The sequence below is a fragment of the Harpegnathos saltator genome, unplaced genomic scaffold, assembly GCF_003227715.2.
Source record: "Harpegnathos saltator strain DR-91 unplaced genomic scaffold, Hsal_v8.6 scaffold659, whole genome shotgun sequence".
In the NCBI taxonomy this organism is placed as follows: Eukaryota; Metazoa; Arthropoda; class Insecta; order Hymenoptera; family Formicidae; genus Harpegnathos; species Harpegnathos saltator.
Window position 1 is genome coordinate 1,325,697 of NW_020230492.1, and position 16,777 is coordinate 1,342,473.

Below are 16,777 nucleotides of genomic sequence, written 5' to 3' on the forward strand. Positions count from 1 at the left end.
TGTATAGACGTTTTCGTAAATCGTATTATGGATGCGACAGTGCTGAGGTATGGTTAGCAATTACCGACTTTCGGCGGCTAGGTCCTTTCGTGGTTATCGATTGTTCGCGTCAAAATGAGTCCGTCAAGAGTGCCACTGTGGATGTGCGGATAGAATTTGAGTGTAAGGAGAATATATCGGCGAATACTACTGCGTGCTTTCTCATCCTGCATGATCGTGTAGTTGAATACAGCCCGCTAACCGACATAGTGCGCAAACTCAACTAACATTGGAAAGTATATATGAGAAAAGAATAATACACGAAACAAAGTGCTATAAACGGCATTTCTCTCCTGAACGTATCGAAGAATATTTCACCATGTTCCGACATTTGTCGACTTGCAAGGATTCATGGTTGGAAAAAGATTTATTGTAAAAGAAGCGGCGATACTGAAGAACGGAACTATTCTTTCGCACTACATTTTCACGAGTCCGATGCCATGGCATCTGCTCACAAGATCGGACAAATCGAGGGCCTACTGTTTAACTGCTAATCATCATGGATTACGATGGGAAGATGGAACCGTCAAATACTGCAGAGCTCAACATCTGGTTACTGCAGCTATGGCGGGTGATATGTATGACGAGCTTGAAGACAATGCATCTCAATTTGTGTATGTGAAGGGACATGAGAAGCGGGAATGGCTGTTACAACTTCTGGATGACAATGCGAGAAGCAGCGTGATCATTAAGACCATGGATACCGATTACGATGATATGCCTTCCCTGCAAAAATTGAATAATATTTTTCGATGTAATAATCATATGAAAAACTGCGCATTACAGAATGTACTAAATATTTTCAATTGGTGGTCTCGAAGAAAATTGTACGACGCTATATAATAAATCATTATTTCAAATGTACAGATGTTTCTTCCAACTTTCCCTTATCCCCTTTCTTAGGATTTTATATGGTAATTGTGTTGATAGAAATACTTCTTTGCAGTATGATGCTTATTAGACGTTCGAGAGATGTTCGATTGACGTTCAATAGATGTTCGATAGACGTTCGATAGACGTTCGATAGACGTTTAATAGACGTTCGATAGACGTTCGATATGGCGCAGATAACGAAGGGCCTGGGGTTTGAGTCTGACCTAGTTTCGACTTATTTTTCCTCTCGTGACGTCATCATGCCTACTCTAAGAACCTTCACTAGACATGTACTAGCAACAAACGACGGGGGTCTAAGAGCTTTGGAGCATTTGGGTAATAACCACGAGGACCCGGGTTCGAGTCTAGCAGCATCCCGACAGTTTTTCTCTCGTGACGTCATCATGCCCACTCTAAGAACCTTGACTAGACGTCTAATAGCAACAGGCGACAGTGGTTTAGGAGCTTTTGGAGTATTAGGTAGTAACGAGGGCCCGGGTTCGAGTCTACCTACATCCCGATACATTTTTTTTTCTTGTTACGTATGCGTGACGTCACGGTCGCCATCTTGCGTAACGTCCCACCATGAGTTCCCCTTTCCCGCGCGACGTCATACCCCGCGCCCTGAGTTCCCCGCTTCCCCGCGTACTTCTCAGCATTCCTGGGTTTTACAACCGGCCTTATTATTCTACTTCTTTGCAGTATAAATAGCGGGTACGTCGGAGGAATGCGGCAGTAAGTAACGAACTTCGATGAGTCGTTGAGATTTTAATATCCGTAACGCATTTGTGATTTTCGATTAAGAAAATAACGCGTTGCTTCCGCCAATCAAATGCTTGATCGAAACAGCGACGTTAAAAATGAAGTTTTTCGTGAAAATGTTGTTCGCGATGGCATTATTAACGATCGTCTTGTCACCGGCGATTTGTCAAATCTATGATGAAGAATCAACAGACAACAACACTTTTTTTATAAAACTTCGATACATTGGTGGATCATGTCCAGTGAACCAACGGTTGGACAAGGATGGGAACTGTCGAGTGATAGAATAATGTCACTCACTAAGGTAACTGCGTTTTCATTATTTTCACGAATAATAGCTAAAAATAGGTTTAATAGTGAATCAAAATCACTTTAGTTATTTTATTCCTAAAATATAATTTTTTCAAAAGGAGTTCAAAATCCGCTTGACGAAAATCGCTAAGAGACAATCGCTGGCTATTCAAGGATAAATCGAGAAGAATGACTAGCAAAACAGGACAAATATTATTCATATCGATGTTACGATGGCAATTTCATCAGATTATACATTATTGCATGTACATAGAAGACATTGTTCACTTTTTAAGCTGTCAACCTCACAATTATAATAATAAGTATGAATGTTTGATGGATTGCGGAGAAATATAATAATGCAAAGTGTTGCATGAGAATCGTGTTATTGCATTTTTTTTATAAAAAAAGAAGCAGCCCACAAGCGCGTTATACTCATATATCAGACGATATCTTCTTAAAATCCTACCTTTGTTAAATTAGCCGATACCGGTATTCGATGAATGTCAACTTCGGACGTTCGCACATTGCTTTTATCAGAAATTTTTCTATTAAAATAGGCATTTTATGAAATGTTTATAACATGTTTCATAAAATTAGATTAGTTGTATGTAAGAGTACAATAAATAAAAGTGCCGTCATCGTATCCTTCTTCACGTACTCGTTTTTCTACTGACAAAAAAGTAAGAAGTGTTTAAAATACAATTATATTCTTCCCCCAAGAAAAAACTTGTACTTTCAACTTTATACGAAAAACTAAACGTTTTATTGCGAATAATAAAAGATGTTAAGAAATTACAGTCGGTTTCCATAAAATTTCGGAAAGATGATACTACGGTTGATGTCGTTAACTTATATCATAAACAAGAACATTATTACGTTACTTTTTATAAGACTTTGAGGACACGATTCATTTACCATTCTCTTCTCTGACTCATATGATTGATTGTTATTCGCGATATAGTCTTCAAGGAAACTCATTGATCAATCTTTACCTATATCATAGAACATACAAACAAGTATTGTAAATTGCTTCACACACGAGAGCTACATACATAATCGTCTGAAGGTTACAAACGGCGGTTATAAATAGCAGGTTTGTCGGTGAAACACGGCAATATGTAGCGAACTTCAGTGAGCTATTGATATTGCAACGTCCGTGATCCATTTGTGATTTTCGATTAAAAAAACGACGTGTCGATTCCGCCAATCGCATATTTCATCGAAACATCGACATTAAAAATGAAGTTTTTCGTGAAAGTGTTGCTCGCGCTGGTGTTGTTAATCTTGATTGTTTTATCACCAACGATTTGTGAAGACACGAAAGATGAAGACTACGAAGATCCATGGGGTGGTATATGGAATAAAACACGTGAGAGATTATCGTCTGATGTTAGAGACGGTCATATTATACAATTTCCAGACCTATCGCAATGCCCAGAAAATCAACGGCAAGACAAAGATGGAAGATGTCGAGTAACAGAATAATTTCATTCACTAAGGTAATTACGTTTTCGTTATTTTCATAAACAGTTATTAAATAATTTTCATAAATAATTGTTAAAGATAACAATAGGTTAACACACATAATGATAGATAGTTTAACAGACATGAGATATAAATACTTTGATTATTTTATTTGGAATATAATTTATTGGTGGAATATAATTTTTTTAAAAGGTGCGAAACTCGCTAAGCGTAAATCGCTAAGAGCTTGACTATTCAAGGATAAATCAAGGAGAATGACAAACGAAACGGAACAATTATTAATAATATCTAACAATGCTACGACAGCAACTTTATTAGATTATAATTTATTGTATGTGGAAGACATTGTGCACTTTTTAAACTGTCAGATTCAATTGTGTATAGCAATATTTGGCGAATTGTAATTGTTGATGTAGTGAAATACGTCGATTCAAAGTCTCGCAGGAGCATCATGTTGTTACATTCTTTCATAATAAAAGCTGTCCATGTATTGGGGACTTGAATAAGTTCTCGCTGTTTATTCGTGAAAATGAATGCTTTCTTTAAAAAAATTAATAAAGAACATGTCATTGAAACTATTGTCCATCGCTAGCCACTACTTTCTCCCATCTTTCTGGCAGCATACGAATACCATGTCGAAAGAACGACTCATCTTTTGAGGTTATCCACGAATCGACCTATTTTTTGGCATCTTCATAAGAATGGAAGTGCTGCTCAGCCAGGCCATGAGTCATCGATCGGAACAAGTGGTAATCGGAAGGAGCAATGTCCGGTGAATACGGCGGGTGGGGTAGGACTTCCCATTTGAATGTTTCCAAGTAGGTTTTGACCGGTTTTGCAATATGTGGCCGAGCGTTGTCATGCTGCAAAATTACTTTATCGTGTCTCTCCTCGTATTGCAGCCGTTTTTCCTCCAATACTCGGTTCAAACGCATCAATTGTAGGCGATAGCGATCTCCCGTGATGGTTTCGTTGGGTTTGAGGAGCTCATAATATACTACACCCAGCTGATCCCACCAAATACAGAGCATGAGCTTGGAACCATGGATATTCGGCTTTGCCGTCGATGTTGATGCATGGCCGGGCTCACCCCACGATTTTCTACGCTTCGGGTTATCGTAGTGTATCCACTTTTCATCGCCAGTCACGATACGATGCAAAAAACTTTTCCTTTTCTGCCGTTGAAGCAGCTGTTCACACGTGAAAAAACGTCTCTCGGTTTCAATTCGTACGGCAGCCAATTTCTTTGGTTTTGAATCATTCCTAATGCTTTTAAACGTTTGGCAACTGTTGTGTGATCAACTCCTAATGATTCTGCAAGTTCATTTTGCGTCTGACATGAGTCTTCATCGAGTAATGCTTCCAATTCTTCGTCTTCAAACTTTTTCGGTGCGCCAGAGCATTCTTTATCTTCAACATCAAAATCATTATTTTCAAAGCATCTAAACCAAGTCTCCACAAGAATTCTATGTGCTTCAGCTGCAGATTTGTTTTGAAAAAAGTAATGCAGTAAAATTCTCTGCGAATATTCTTTTTTGGCACGAAATTCGACATGTTTAACGCTATGAAAAAATATGTTGTTTACGCTTCGGTGGAATAACATATACTGTCACTTCGAGCCTAATGGTGGAGCTTCACGATGAAGTTGGCTGTAGTATTCCCCGATGCAAAAAGGCTAAGATAACCATCTGTCGGGAAACAGAGAGAACTTATTCAAGTTCCCAATACACTTTACATACGTATATAAGATATATAATATAATACGTATATAATATAATAATATATAATATATAATATAATAAGTATATAATATAATACGTATATAAGAGATATCTTCCTAAAATCCTACGTTTGTTAAGTTAGCCGATGTCGATACTCGACGAATGTCAACTTCAGACATATGCACATTGCTTTTACCAAGTATTTTTCTATTAAAATAGACATTTTATAAAATGTTTGTAACATGTTTTATACAAGTTTTATAAAATTAGGTTAGATGTGTGTAAAAGTAAAGTAAATAAAAAGTGCCGCCCCCACATTCCTCTGGATGAACTCGTTCTTCTAATGACAAGAAAGTAGGAGATGTTTAAAATATAATTATACCCTCTCCCCAAGAGAAAACCTATACTTTCAATTTTATACTAAAAACTAAATGTTTTATTGTGAATAATAGAAGATGTTACGAAATTACAATCGGCTTCCATACAATTTCGGAAAAATGATGCTAAAATTGATGTCGTTAACTTACATAATAAACAAGGGTATTATTACGTTTTAAAGACGCGACTTTTTTATCATTTACTTCCCATATAATTAATTTTTATTCGCGATGTAATTTTCAAGGAAACGTCTCCTTTCTCGTCGATCTTTCCTCATATTTCAGAGCACAACGAAACTCCTTTATATACGACAGGACAACTACAATGGACAGCTACAATGGAAAGCACTGCATGTTAAAGGTACATCTGAAAAGGATTAAAAGGATTAAATAGCAGGTACGTCGGTAGAATGCGGCAGAATGTAACAAACCTCATCGAGTTGTGAATATTGTAACGTTCGTGATCTATTTGTGGTTTTTGATTAAGAAAATAACGTGTCTATTTAGCTGATCGGCCGCTTCACTGAAATATCGACATTAAAATGAAGTTTTTCCATGAAAGTGTTGCTTGCGCTGGTGTTGTTAATCTTTTTATCACTAACGATTTGTTAATCGTTTTATCACTAACAATTTGTGAGAACACGGAAGATGAAGACTACAAAGACTACGAAGATCCATGGGATGTATGGAATACTATAGATGATGATTTTGCGGATAATCCTATTAGTTTCTCATTAAATATTCCAATTATAGCAAAATGACGAGAAAATCAAAGGCTAGACAAAGATGAATAATGTCAAGGAGTAGAATAATTTCATTCACTAAGGTAATTACGTTTTTGTTATTTTCATAAATATTAGCTAAAGATAACGATAGTTTAACAGTGAGACATAATACTTTGATTATTTTATTAGTGGAATATAATTTTTTTAATAGGTGCAAAACTCGCTAAGCATAAATTGCTAAGAGACTGGCTGTTCAAGGGTAAATCGAGAGGAATGACAAGCAAAACACGACAAATGATAATAATGTCTAACAATGCTACGATAGCAATTTATTATTATGTCCATGTGACATTGTTCACTTTTTAAACCATCAGATTTACCGTCAGTTGTATACAGCAATATTTGGCGATTTTGCAGTGAAATATATCGATTCAAAGTGTCGCATGGGAATCATATTTTATGTTATTGTTGTACTTTTTATTAAAAAAGCTTGTGCACTTACATGCGTCTTACATTTTTATCAAACGATATCCCTCTAAAATCCTACGTCCGTCAAGTTGGCCAATGCCGGTGCTCGACGAAGGTCGATTTCGAACGTATGCACATTGTCTTTATCAGATATTTTTCCACTAAAATAGATATTTTACAAAATGTTTATAACACGTTTTATAAAATTTTTATAAAATTAAATTAGCTGTGTACAATAAATAAAAAATGACGCCACTGCATTCCTCTTAACGAACTCGTTTTCTTAATGACAAGAAAGTAGCAGATGTTTAAAATATATAATTATACTCCGAGAAAAAACTTTCATTTTCATTTCCAATTTTATACTAAACGTTTTTTGGCAAATCATAAGATGTTATGAAATTACCGTCGGTTCCCATACAATTTCGAAAAGATGATGCTACCATTGACATCGTTAACTTACGTTATAAACAAAAATATTATTTTTCGTTACTTTTTACAAGACTTTAAATGCCCGATTCTTCTGTTATTCCTTTTCTTAACTAATACGATTGATTTTTATTCGTGATGTAGTCTTCAAGGATAACTTGATCGAGTTACTACGTCGTATTCTAAACCGCGCAAACAAGTAAGTTGCCTCAAGCTACGGAAAGATTGCTTGCATAATCATCTAAGGATGATTATAAATAGCGAGTACGTCGGAGAAACGCGACAGAAAGTATCAAACTTCAATGAGTCGTTGTGATTTTAATATCCGTCACGCATTCATGATTTTCAATTGAGAAAATAACGCGTTGATTCCGCCAATCAAACGCTTCATCGAAACATCGACATTAAAAATGAAGTTTCTCGTGAAAATGTTATTCACGATGGCGTTATTTACGATCGTTTTGTCAAAACCGGCCCCACCGACGGATTATCAAAGCACCGATCAGCCATCCACGTCGAATCAAACCGCTGTGTTCTCAGCGTGCAGATTAAGAGTTGGTAAAATTTGGGCATGCCGGGACAGTGAAAGATGATAAAAAAAATCGGCCAAGATCTTTGCTCCCTCCGTGATCTTCAGTACTGCAGCGCGTACAGCAGGGATCAGAGTTGGTCCAACTCCAGGTTGGAGTAGGTCCGAAATTGCTGCTCCAAGAGCATACAAGGTCATACCAACCTGATTCTGATCTCTGCTAGAATATTCATCTCTCTTGATGACGGAATTGTTCCGCAATCCTGATCGAAGTCCCGGATACAGCTTCGGAGCAGAGAGAAAACTGAAGGGTTCCGAGGGGCAATATTTTTTGAACAGGAAGTCACACTGCTCAGCGGGGAGGCCCTTGCGTATAAGGTCGCGCCATGAATCAAGAACATGATCATTCCATTGCGGCACCTCCACTTATCAAGCTCCGCAGCGAACAACTCTCTAGTGAGAGCATCGTCGGACAGAAAAACAAGAGACTGCGAGGCATCGGAAGGTAATACCTCCCTTTGCCCAACAAGAGGATGGGCAAAGGTGACATTACTTCTCTCTGGTGAATTTGCAACACCAACGGAGTTATTCGACGGCTGCAAAAGGTTGTATCGATTTTTCCGCTTATATTCTCCAAATATAGGTCCAGAAAACACGTACACACCTGAGTTTTGCTAGACTGGACCTTCCTGACTCGCAGGCGCTGCCACGCAAGAGACATCCGGGACAGGGTATACTGGGATGGGCTCAGTCTCCGGCACCAAAAAGTTATCCGACCGTGGTTCAGGGAACTTCTGGAGACGTCGGACGACTCGGCGATGAGGACAGAGGCGACGGAACAGGGGAACGCTGCACAGCCCCGCTGCTGAAGTGTGCTGAAAGCCCCGAAAAGTGGCCAAAATTAATTATGGCTGAACCAGGAAGGTTAGCCAAAAACTGATAATTGGAAATAGAACCGTAGCATGAGGATTCATTTTTCCCGTAAAAAGGAAGTTGCAAAAATCAATGTTGCAATGAATTGTTATAAACAAATAACTAAATAATGACTGTAGAACAAAACTGATTACGCTACTCGATTCTACGGGAAAAAATACGAAAGTAACATAATAGCGTAATAACTAAATAATATTGACATATTGTTTAAGTAAATAACACGTATATTTTTGTTTTTATATTTTTATATTTTTGTTTATTTAATTTTTTTTGTTTTTATATTTTTGTATTATTTTATGATATATAGTTATTCACCATGCAATAAAACTTCCAAAGTATCTTCCAAAGTTGGAGCTGCTAACAATTGAAGAACTTCTGTAGGAAAAGGATCAGCTTTTTTAACAGAAGTTTGTTTGAAGGACGAAATGACAGGGTCTAAGGAAAGCAAAAGTCTTAAATAAATCCTCGTTCGTCGCGATTCTCGATATTTTTCGGGTATGATATTCTCTTATATCTCTACAATCCTTATTCCTAGTTTCTTGAGCTTCCTCAGAAAGAAGACCAATCGGTAAAATAGATGCTGATATTATGCTAGCCCCATGTACAAGTAATTTATGTACAGAAGCGGGCATAAAGTACCAGCTATACAAACGGACGTATAGTTGAGCTATCTCGTAACAATAGGTACCAAATTTCTGCTCATCTATAGCAAAACCAGAGGATATTGTTCTCAAAATTACGGCAAATCTATTAATTAGAGTTTCATCTACTCCACTAATTTCGCTAGATAATTTAGAATTAACAAAGAACAATTTTCCCCGTAAATGTTCACGGTAAACATTTTTTCTCATATACGTAACATATATGTTAAATGTTATGTACAGAGATGGTTCTGCTACATATATAAGCTTTGTTGCGTTTCAGATATGTAACAAAAGTCAGATATATATAGCAGAAACATCTCTGTGTATAACATTAAACATATATGTTATATATTCGACATAAAATGTTTACTAGGTTGCATTATTAAACAGTTGTTATCGCGTTCGAAATAAATAAAAAGTTTGTGGTTAATTGTTAGTTTGTTTGCCAACGTCATAAATTTAACTAGAGTAAATTATAATATTTTGGTCGACAATTTAATTTTGATATGAGTAGTATGGGGGTAGGTATGGCCAGTGAAAACATTCCCCCTCCACTCGACCCTTCGGTGCCACTAGACCACGCCCACCGGCGCTGAAGGGTCGAGTGGAGGGGGAATGTTTTGAGTGGCCATACCTACCCCCAAGGCTGAGAATAGCGGAAATTTGAATCACCGGAATAAAAATTAGAGCCTAATCTGAATATTAAATTTTTATTATTCAAATTAAGCATTGTTGTGATTCTAGCTCTTGGTCAGCTGGTTAATTTGCATATTACTGTTGGAAAAATCTCCTAGGTACTCTGCGAGACTCGAACTCGGGACCTCAAAGGGCTCTTGGAGTCAAACATCTTTACCACTGCTCTACTGCTAAAAAACTCTGTGGTAGAAAGTGGTTTCACGGCGTACACGTAGAACGGAGAGGTGTGTGTGTGTGTGTGTGCGATTAGTGCGAAGATTCTGGAAAAATCCTATAGTCCTGGCCGAATTCGAACCTGGGTCCGCTGGCTTTCGAGTCAAGCGTCTTATCCCCTATGCTACTGCTATATCCTGATAGAAACTAGCTATATTGTGTACATATGAAGAGTATTGACATCACGCGTGAAAAATTTGGCAGGTTCTAGGAACCTACGGGACTCGGGCCCCCCACCATGAGACCCCGGCTCTCGACTCTCATGAGCGCGTGCGAGCATGTTTGAGCAGGTAGAGATCATTTCGAAGACAAAAACTACCCAGCGATTGTTGGAAGACGATACCTCCGGCCTATCTTTACCTAAATATTTTTACCTGTCCACGTCCCCTCGCTTTCGAACTTATTTTTATAACGGAATTTGTTACCTCGAACTGGAAACCGCGGGGAAGAGGGGAGAAGTGAAGAGAAAAGAATGCACAATATTTGTCATAGAATTGATTCACATTTTATTCTTATATATTTTTCTTAATACAGGATTGAACCTGGTACACAGGGATATGAGCGGGGTACACAGGGATCTAGCGATTTACGCTTACATTGACAAAAGATTTTCTTATACATTCGTACAATCAACTGATCGTTTCGTTCGCAATCATTGGTAAACAAACTGTTAAACTGCCCGAGGTTATAACCCCGACACATAAAGTAAAGAAAAACACTGCAATAATGACCACAAGTCGTCGATAAGAGTCCCTGTAGCTGAAAGGTATTCCATTGGTAAGTGACGGAATTTCTTCTAAGACGCAAGAGAAATCGTGAGTCCCAGGGTGGCATCCCGTAGCTGTCGAAGTATGTGGCCGCTCCATTTCGATCGACGTAGAATGCGACCCAGTGCTGTCCCGGACGATCATGATTGTCCGTATTAGCGACTACTACCGTCGACCTCGTCCACACCCTCGGTAGTCTGTCGGCTGGATAGACGCCTGTGTATCTAGCATTGAGATGTTGCAGCGCATGTTGAATTTCGAGTGAATTCATTTTATATAATTTCGTTTACCTTTGGTAACGCGATTGTCATAGTCTTCGACGGCTCGACGGAATGTTTCAACTCAGTATTTGTCTCATTTTCCTCTTCTTCAACCGGTGACTGTTCGTTCCCTAATTTGTCGGAATAACTATTTTCTCTGTCTTCCTCGTCAATTTTGGAGGACAAGCACCGGGTCACATAGATGTTGTCGCGTTTCCTGATGTTGATTTTGTTACGTCCTGTAGATTTAATTAGTAAAAATTCTTTCCTCTCGCGGATTTATATTCTCCTAATATAACTATAATAGGAATATATACATATATAAATATAAATTAGGAAACAGACCCATCTGGCGAACAGCCGTCGCGCCAAATGAAAGGCGATTCGGGAAAATTCCATAACAGGAAACAGTGCCCTGTTGTAAAAATCTACGTCTTCGTTTAAAGTTTATATCTGGGTAGTGTTCGCCAAGTGTGTCCGTCGTCCTAGCTATAAAAATTTGAAACTCCGCGCTAACAAACCTTCAGTAAAACAAAGCAACACAGAGCATTCCTGCTCTAAAACTTGAAACTTATATCTTCCCAATCCAAAACCATATGTGCCCTATCAGTCAACCAACAAAGCTTACTTCACTGATAGTCGTAAAATCTGATCTCAGCCTTTGATTTACGGCATTTTGATTTTTCCAGCCGGCCACTTGTATACATTTCTCTATCTCAAGAATCCACCATCTCCACGCTTGTCGCGCCTAATTCATTCAGCCAATCATATCATATCCACCTAAAACTATGAGACACCCACGCTCCACCCTTTAGCCCTTCCATATTCATATCTCCAAAAACTAACTGTCTCCTCCCACGATGTCTAATAACTTCGCTAATGGCTGAGACCTTTTTCCCACTAAGACCAATTCACCCCTTCCTCAAAGGCCATCTCTCTACCCACCCTGATAGCTTCTGCCTCCGATTATCACTATAAAAACCGCGGTAATCCGCTTCCGCGATACTACTTCTATTCTGAGAGACAGGAAAAAGAGCAGATTCACATTCACTTAGATTCTAGATTCAAAAGTCAGACCTGTAAAAACGCGTCCTTAGACTCAAATTCGTCTTCGGTTTTGTTTCGGCACTACACACACTCTTACGTCCTCTGTCTTATTTTTTTTGGGGGACAAAAATAAAAATTTAGAATCAGTGCTATTGTGCCATAATTGGACAATTGGAAGGGAGTCGCACAACCCATCCCAACCTACAGAGCAGGAGCCGCTTATCAACCGTTATATCTTGTTCATTTCTCGCATCTCAGGAATCACCAGTAAGTTACATTTTATTTGCTTACTAACTCTTTACTCATATTCCTTCCTTTTTTTTTATTATTTCCTCCTTCTTTCACTTCTCATACACACACATACACACAACATCATTCAAGTAAATTGTAATAAACCGCGCCGCATAACTTTCTGTTGTCACTCTTATTTTAATAAATTTGGTATTAATTTATTTCCATCAGTTAATTTCAAAATCACCCCACCCTTCCAACAGTCAACTCATGGTCCTATCCCCGGTAAAGGGATTCGCGTCCCTGACCGAAAAACGGACCGTTCGTCGTACGTCGGTGCCCGAGTAAAGGGACCCGTCGGGTCCCTGACCCGTCCACTGACACGCGTGTATGAACGAGGTTCGCCTTACTCGCGAACGAAAAGGTTGCGTTCCTCCTCTAGGACGTAACAATTTGACTTTGTTCGATGAACTAGTGTTTCAATTTGTATGCATCACGTAATGCACAATGATAACGTCTGTGTTTTCTAAATGTGTGGAATGAGCAGCTTTCTATTCGTTCACTGGGTGAAAGATCACTGGCCGTCGGCGAGATATTCTCCAGATTATACACGTTTCGCGCTAACAAATTTTGCAAGTAGCTCGCTTTTTCCTTGCCTTTTGTCATGAAGTCACGAATATGACTCGTAATTTCGCGCAAGCGGGGATAAAAATATTTTGGATTAACCTCCCCATCGTACCACTCGATTCCATGATAATTCAGCGAAAGCCAGTTATTTATCCGTCTTGATTTTTCGTTCAATTCCGCAAATGAATACTCTGGAGCTAAGATCCAATGTCCGACAAATGCCTCATTAATACCGACAATAGCCACCTCTTTGAGCACATAGGTATCGTTGCTATCGCGAAAACACTGCACTTCGATGATCACATCCATGTTCTCGCTGTATTCTCAATTCTGCCTGTCGAAACTATACTCTTCACGCCTCAAAGCCGACTGAGTTCTTTTCTCAGAATTTTTACTTTGAAGGAGAATGATGCTGAAAATCTTTACACGGGAAGGGGAATGACGTCGAAAAGCAAAGTGGGGGACTCATTTTAACCGCTATAATCTACAATGACTTGACGAGAAGAATCTATTTCCAGCACACCTTCAAATTCAGCGTAAACTAAGCAATTGACCGTTGTTATGAGGGCTCTTTCGAATCGTACTTCCATTCGCAAACTACCGTGTTTCACAAGGTTCCATTGGCCCGCGCAATTAGCTGACAGATCAGGAGTGAGATCAAAAGCGAAAAGAGTATAACCAGCAGGATAATCTTCTCTGGATATAGAATTAGTTTCATTCAAAAATGCCTGTTCCTGAGAAAAGGGTGTGATACGCCTCGGCGTAAAGCATTTCGTTACCAGAGAATTTGGGTTGTAACGGCCTGCTAGGGATTTGAGTACCATCGACATACAACGAAAAGAAATTTGTTGGATAATAATGTTGGAAATTGAATGGATTTAAATGCCGGGCACCGTTAAACACTTTGTTATCGACAAAGCCGACAATTATGCGCTTTGGTATTTGTCCAAGAATGACGTTGTCCAGTGTCTTTCCTACGACGCCGCTATGAATCGTGAATGATTTAACCTCGACTCTCGTGAGGGGGTATTTAGCAGTAGTGCTGGTCAACATTTTCGTATGAGCGAGTAATATGCCTGGGTTTATTCTAGCTCTTCTGATAAGTAGTGTAACATCTAAAATGCATATCCGTGACATAGTATTTCCCTCCATAAGACAGAAGGAATCTTTCGAACGAACAAGCCTCATGCGCACTTCGACACCGTTGATCAAGAATTTATCTTGATTGAAGACGTCGCAGTGAAGATGACTTATGAGATCCAGTGTTCGCCCTCCTTGTACAAAAGTGGCTCGCTTGTCGAGCCCGTGATTGCTTGGTGTCGCTCCAGGTAAAGCGTCCATGTTCCCTGCAGTATCGCTGTACCACAGGCACAAAGCCAGGTGGGAGGTTTTTACTGGTGAAGCATAATTTAATAACGCCTCTATGTAAGCGCGGTAAGCGTAAGCATTGTTTGGAGGAGATACGAGCTTTTGATTGAAATATACGTCGATTTGATTGAACATCGAATGCAGTATATGATTTACTGGGCCTACTTTTGCGGCGGCGGCTCCTGCTCCGGTTTCCGTTTCTACTCGTATGCGTAGCGACAGCATGGTGTGAGCAAGATCTATGTATTCTTCTCCATGCCCGGGTACGACGAATTCGACGGGCGCGTCGTCCGTGAGAGAAGACACGGATTTATAGTGAATCCATTGTGAACTCTCAATACTGGTTTGTGTAGGGTGAAGAGATCGAGTTCACTCTTTAAACATTCGCAGGAATGTGTATGAAGAAAGGACATGCTTCGAAAGCACGCGTTTGCTGTTTAGGAAAAAATGTCTGACACAGTACGCTTCTTGATAACTCCCCGACGTTTAGTGGGTCCTTTGCCGCTTTTTTTCACTGAACGCTTCTTCTTCGTGGGTTTCTTCGTTAGCTTCTTACCCGATTTCTTCCCCGACGCGTTTCTTCGAGTCACTTTCCTCTTACTTGATTTAGAAGCGTAGGTCCGATGTTTACGCGAAGATGATTTACCGCTGTATCCGCTTGGCATGTTGAAAGGAAACTGAGCTTTTCCGATTTTCGCAGGAACTTTATATCCCGACCCCTTCATCAGATTGTTAACGTGTTCTTCCGCTCTTCTTTTGAGATTTGAGCCTGATTCCTTGAGGCGCGTTTTAACAGCTACTTTCAATGGTGTGTTATTCCCCACGTCATCGAGTATATTAATCCCAGCGCGTAGAGCTTCTTTTCCAACGACACGCGCACCACTGGCTAAATAAGGCAACACCCGTCTGAACAAACCACCGAGAAAACTACCGATACCATGACCGCTCTGATACCGCGATCCTACGAATACTCGTGGAATTCCACCCCCACGATTTCCCCCGACTTGTGCTTTGTAATATTCTAAATAAGGTGTCATATCTATGTGTTCTAATACGGAATAATTATTTCTAATCTCGACGTCTAAATTGTAATGTAACTGTCAACGTCCCAAATTCAAATGGTATTCTTTCGCCAACCTGATCTCTTATATCTATTTCGATCGTGCGGAAACATGTTAATCGCAATGGAATATAATTCGGTGGCGAAAAATGCTTTACCATGTTACGTATGTACCATGTCCGTAGGCATATTTACCATCGTTGTATTCGACGGGAACCACTCGGAGAAGAGGAGAATGCACGTCTCCCGTTATATAGGACTCGCAAATATCGCAATAAACAAAGAGTTTATCAGGTACACCCCGCACCACACTACTTGGTTCATCGGATATAAGTTTACGTTTTACCGTGGTGAAAGCGTAAAACTTTTCTTCTCCAGCTTTCTGGGGATTCACATTACGATCAGTATTGGGATAGTACGCCACACGTCCCTGCATAATTTTCGACAAGTTAAGATGAATTAATTCTTCGTTCGGTCTATACATATCGAAGCCAAGTATACGAGCCACTTTGTCGGAAAACTTCACGAAATGAAGTCTATTGCATTCTTTAATATCGCATGTGCAGTATAGCGTTACTTTACCACCATGATGAGGATCCTGGCGCCAAGCAATGTGTGTTTTGAGCAATGAGCTAGCGTTGTTTAAAGCCTGTAACAGTTCGCTCATCGTGGCGTAAACCCCCGAGGTTATGCGGGTAACCCCGAATTTGGGTAGCTGGTCTTCATCTTTCTTGACGCTTTTGGTATTAATATTTTCACGTGGTAACGAAATGAATTTGAGTTCTGCATCTTCCTCGGGACGGACGTGTAAAAAACTAAAGGGGAATTGAATTTCGGTAAGCGCAACTTCCCATAAACCAGTCAGCTTCACTTCTTGAGGCAATTCCGTAATAAATGAAGTAGTTGTATTTTCTGGATAGTGTCGCATGCTATTATTGCTCGGTAGAATCATGAGAAACCGGTCTTCCCCCATCATGGTTTGGAAGCAGCTTTAGGTTCGAAGCAGGTATCCAGGAATTGAATTTAGAGGGGTAATCCCGCCAGCTGACGAATAATTCTTTATTAGCTCCTCGTCCTCTGTGTCGTATCACTTTGTCCACAATAAACTCTTCTTCTTGTAAGTTTTTATTTACCCGGGCCAGTTCTTGTTCGTAGAATATCCCATCGATCACTTCACCCGATAGATCACTCAATTCGTACACACGAGGATTTCGCCATTCGAGAATACG

At 39.5% G+C, this 16,777-nt stretch overlaps 1 long non-coding RNA gene across 1 annotated transcript; it reads left to right on the plus strand.

Moving 5' to 3' along the window:
* The first annotated feature begins 1,623 nt into the window (after window positions 1-1,623).
* On the plus strand, window positions 1,624-3,959 carry LOC112589915 (uncharacterized). The gene is made up of 3 exons (XR_003113861.1): window positions 1,624-1,978; window positions 2,085-3,467; window positions 3,646-3,959. It is a non-coding gene; the product is annotated as an uncharacterized LOC112589915 (long non-coding RNA).
* The last annotated feature ends 12,818 nt before the right edge of the window (window positions 3,960-16,777 follow it).